Source organism: Erinaceus europaeus, chromosome 9 (genome assembly GCF_950295315.1).
Source record: "Erinaceus europaeus chromosome 9, mEriEur2.1, whole genome shotgun sequence".
Classification (NCBI taxonomy): domain Eukaryota; kingdom Metazoa; phylum Chordata; class Mammalia; order Eulipotyphla; family Erinaceidae; genus Erinaceus; species Erinaceus europaeus.
In genome coordinates this window covers 33,336,687-33,341,806 of record NC_080170.1, presented here as the reverse complement: position 1 = coordinate 33,341,806, position 5,120 = coordinate 33,336,687, and the positions used below count along the sequence as shown (strand labels likewise).

At 41.7% G+C, this 5,120-nt stretch overlaps 1 long non-coding RNA gene and 1 other non-coding gene across 2 annotated transcripts; one reads left to right on the top strand and one right to left on the bottom strand.

The window, feature by feature from the left end:
* Positions 1-1,425: 1,425 nt before the first annotated feature.
* On the bottom strand, positions 1,426-4,077 carry LOC132540179 (uncharacterized). The gene is made up of 3 exons (XR_009551401.1): positions 3,996-4,077; positions 2,383-2,448; positions 1,426-1,571 (listed from the first exon to the last, which is right to left on the bottom strand). It is a non-coding gene; the product is annotated as an uncharacterized LOC132540179 (long non-coding RNA).
* Positions 3,988-4,151, top strand: LOC132540520 (U1 spliceosomal RNA). Its single transcript, XR_009551729.1, has one exon. It is a non-coding gene; the product is annotated as a U1 spliceosomal RNA (small nuclear RNA).
* The last annotated feature ends 969 nt before the right edge of the window (positions 4,152-5,120 follow it).

Sequence of the window (5,120 nt, the reverse complement as noted above, 5' to 3'; positions counted from 1 at the left end):
CCAGGTCCCGTGAGATAGAGCATATGTTCACATGTATCCATAAACTAAGGCAAAATATATACCTGAAAGCAAAAGTATACAATAGTCTGCAGTGAGTCAGTATCAAGTTCTAATGAAATATTATCTAATTAGACTTAGATGCCCTCCTCACCTACTTCCTATTACAGTTTTCTCACTCACTCCAAAACTAACCTTAGCAAAGCAAGAACTGCAAAAGCAAGAGACTGGCATACTTTAATGATAACTCTGTAGTCACTATCAGGCCACCCCATCAGCTGGGGCCCTGTTCTGGGAATCCTGAGATTCTCAAACAGACATGATGGGCCTAGACCTCAAATAAATCCCTCTCTCCATTGTTACCGGTCATCTCTATCAGGAAGAACAAAATAGACCCCTTTGTGGGGCCCCCATAGGACCTTGCCCTCAACTTGGATCATCAACAGTAGAGAATGTTCCATCCTCTGAAGGGAGGCTGGACAACATACTCTATGCTACACCTGAGGAAGATGGGTCAATATTGGGGCAGCTTGGAATGTCCCTACTCATGACCACAGAATGTGAGCTCAGATCTACAGGGATGCAGAGGTCACATAGGCTCCTAAGCTGAATATGGGACCCAGACCAAATCAAATCGATGGGGTTTACAGTCAACAATATTTATACCCCTTTCCCATATTAGGGAGCTACTGCTCTCTTCCCTGATCCAGCTTTCTGGTCCTTTTTCCAACCATGACATCATCTCCCCAGACCATAACTTGGATCTACCTGCATATCAGATTTCAGGCTCAGGGGAAAAAGGAAAAAGAAAAAGAAAAAAGAAAAAAGAAAAAAGAAAAAAGAAAAAAAAACTAGTATAGCTACAGGCCCATTGGAATATAACTAAAATATGCCTACTAGCTATCTACAAAATGGAAGACCCCGCCCCCCAACTCTTCATCTGCACTATTCCAGCCTTTAGGTCCATGATTGGTCAACAGTTTGTTTGACTTTTTATGTTAACTCTTTTTTTCAGCCACCAGGTTCCAGATGCTAGCATGATGTAGACCAGACTTCCCTGGACAGATGACCCCACCAATGTGTCCTGAAGCTCTGCTTCTCCAGAGCCCCACCCTACTAGGGAAAGAGAGAGGCAGGCTGGAAACATGGGCTACCAATGCCCAGGTTCAGTGGGAAGCATTTACAGATGCCAGACCTTCCAACTTTTGCATCCCACAATGACCTTGGGTCCATACTCCCAGAGGGATAAAGAATAGGAAAGCTATCGGGGAGGGGATGGGATACAGAGATCTGGTGGTGGGAATTGTATAGAGTTGTACCCCTCTTATCCTATGGTTTTGTTAATGTCTCCTTTTTATAAATAAATAAAAAGTTAAGAAATTATTGCAACTACCACAATTTTATTGATTAAATATGGTGATTATGAGCCATACCAAATATTTTGTGGGAATGCAACAAAAGTAGCTATTGGTGCTGTGTCTCAGCAAGTCCCAGCTGCTGAACACTTGATTGTCACTTGGAGGATGAATAACAATGTCTTTCCATTTCCAGAGCACATTCCACTCTTCATACACCTGCAGAAATTCAGTGAACAATGAGTGAAATTACACACAGAGAAAAAAAAGAATAAGAGGCACAACTTTGGTGCACTGCCCCCCCCCTCGAGTGGCAGCCAGTGACAACAATAAAAAAATATTTTTGTGTCACTATTTTAAGTAAAATGCATCCTAGCTACTTGTATCTGAATTTCAGTATGAAGAAACAGTAAACAATGGAAGGGGCAGTGAAAAGGCAATAAAATGTCAGAAGACCCTAAAAGTCTGTACTTTGGCATCTGGGACCATACTACTGAACTCTGAGACACCTGTAGCTCCACTCAGTTCTGGCATTTTCAGTCTTGTAATTTTCAGAATATAATTTCAGAAAAAATTCTAAATGTAAATTTCTGCAATGTACCATATATTGATCTATGCTGATTAGCTTAATTTTGGTACAGTATGTCAAGGTGTTAACAACTCATTTTGATAGACTACTCAACCTTCCACGTTTAATCCAAATTCAATTAGAACATATGAAATTGTCTTTTCTCCTATTTTTGAGAACATATTTTTCATTGATCTCAGATAAGAACATAGAAGACAGGTACTAAGATGTGTGAATCAGTGACCACATTTCAATTCACAAACACCAGTCCCCAATAACACAGTTTGAATCGTAGTCAGCATGGTATATGGCATATTAACTGTGCATAATTGCATGAAGTACAAACTTTGCTCCCAGCACTTCAACACTATGTAAATAACAGATGTGCACCGCGATCCGTGACCAGTCACATGACTTCCTCCAGCCTATGCCCAGTCACTTTGCATCTGCTATTGAGCTCACCCACAGATAGCAGCACAGCGTGTGGTGTCTCACCTCCTGGTCTCCCAATGAGAAGCCTCTGTGACACTGCCCAAAAGGAATGATCAAAAGTGAATTGACCAACAAGGAAGGCAAAAAGTGCAACAAAACGGTAAAAAGGAAGTGAAATCAAATCTGCTGCAAATGAAGTTCTAGGTGAAACAGTTGGCTGGCCAGGGTGAAGTTGGTACTGCTGTGAGGCAAACCCTTCCAGATGTACAGCCCGAGGCACGTGCTGAAGGTGACTCATGGACATTCATGAGCAAAGTGGTTGTGATGAAAAGGATGGAAGTGACTCCAGGTCAAGTCTTCACAATAAAGAAAGCTTAGGTGATTTTGCATGACATTGAAAATGCAAGAGATGATGTTAGAAGCAGACACAAACTTGGAAAAGGATTCAACAATTTTGTCAAAGCATAGTAATGTGCATAGTGGGAACTGGGCAGCGCATTAAGCACAGGGACTCCCCCAGGGAGTCGGACAGTAGCACAGGGGGTTAAGTTCACGTGGTGCAAAGTGCAAGGACTGGCTTAAGGATCCCTCGAGCCCCCAGCTCCCCACTTGCCCGGGAGTCGCTTCACAGGTGGTGAAGCAGGTCTGCAAGTGTTTATCTTTCTCTCCCCCTCTGTCTTCCCCTCCTCTTTCTATTTCTCTCTGTCCTATCTATCAACGACGACATCAATAACAACAACAATAATAATTACAACAGCAATAAAAAACAACAAGGGCAACAAAAGGGAAAATAATTTAATTAATTAAAAAAGAAGAAAGGTGCATAGTAAGTTACATGATGGGAAGACAAGCTACTCAAAATTCGCTGGACACATTATAGTAAGAAGAAAGGGGCTAGACGGTTAAGTGCACACATTACAAATGCTTAGGGACCAGGTTCAAGCCTCTGGTCCCCATCTGCAGTGGGGGAAGCTTCTTTAAAAAAATTATTTATTTCCTTTTGTTGCCCTTGTTGTTTTATTGTTGTAATTATTATTATTGTTGTTATTGATGTCATCATTGTTGGATAGGACAGAGAGAAATGGAGAGAGGAGGGGAAGACAGAGAGAGGGAGAAAAAGACAGACACCTGCCTCACCGTTTATGAAGCGACTTCCCTGAAGGTGGGGAGCCGAGGGGCTTGAACCAGAATCCTTAAGCGGGTCCTTGTGCTTTGCAACACGTGCACATACCGTCCGACTCCCTGGGGGAAGCTTCTTAAGCAGTGGTCTACAGGTGCCTCTATCTCTCTTTAAAAAATTTATTTATTTATTTATTTATGCTTCCAGGCTTATGGATGGAGCTTGGTGCCTGTGCTATGAATTCACTGCTCCTGTGGCCTTTTTTTCCCCCCAATTTTTTTGAATAGGACAGAGAGAAATTGAGAGGGGAGGGACAGATAGAGAGGGAGAGAGAGACCTGCAGACCTGTGTCACTGCTTGTGAAGTGACTCCTCCTGCAGGTGGGGAGCCAGGGGCCTGAACTGGGATCCTTGTGTGGGTCCTCTCTCTCCTTCTCTAGCTTCCCCCTCTCAATTTCTGTCTCTATCAAAAATGAATGAATGAATAAATAAAATATGTAAAAAATAAGAAAAAACATACTTACATGGCAGAAGTGATACCATGATCCTGAAGGTGGTTTCCCATGGTGAGAGGCTTGTCCAATGCACTCTGGATGTGCTGACCCCAAGATTTCCCCAAATGTGGTCACCTCAGTGGCATAATTGGAGGTAGTGGGGAACTGTATTTGTGCTTTCTCCTATAGAAGAAGGAGGAGGAGGAGGAATAAAATATTTCACACACTCCCCCCACCCCTGTGTCATTAATATTTGAGATTGTGCTATCTTACCAAGGGCTAACTTTTACTACTTTGTCCCATTTCTCTATACATTTACAACTAGCTTTAAGAGAATTGTTCATGTTTCCACATTAAATCTAATAGTCTTAGAATAATCATAATTTGTCTTCTTTGTTATTGAGTTCACTTGCACGGGAGTCCTACACTTTCAAGCCCATTCTAATCACATTGTGCAAATTAGCACCATGAATACACTCTGTACCACTTGGGGTATCTTGACTGCTCAACTGGATTTCAAGCTGCTTAATTACAGACACAAGGCAGACTCACTACTCCTTCTGTGCTGCCCACATTCTCAGAGAGTAGTACTAACTGTGTTGTAAATGCTGAAACAGTACTGATTGGTTTGCCAACTAATTATTCTTATGTTGAAGGATGGCCTTTTTATGAAGTGTGAAGTCATAACAACAAATACTGTTCTTTTCATTAGAGAGGAAACTTCATTCATTTTATTGAGGAACAAAATGTGGTTCCCAGACTGTGTCCCTTAGAGCTTCAGGTGAGGATGTGAATGACAGCTTATGGATTTGCTCCGTGCACGACCTGCAAAATCACACAAGGCAGCCCAATTGCTTGTCCTTGGCACCAGGAACAGTGTCTCCCATACCAAAGACACTAGAGAGATATTAGTTGATGAATTTAATGAACACTAGTCACCTGGACTCCATTACTCATGACATTGCACCAGTACATTGTCTTATTCAGTCCTTACGAAAATCCCAGTGTCCTCATTTTATAGATGAGAAAAGACTGGCACAAGGAGGTGAAGTAATTCATGTAGCACTAGAATTTTTTGAATTTAAAATAATCTTTATTAGTGATTTAATAATGTTTTACAAGACCATTGGAGTAAAAGAGTATAGTTCCACACTG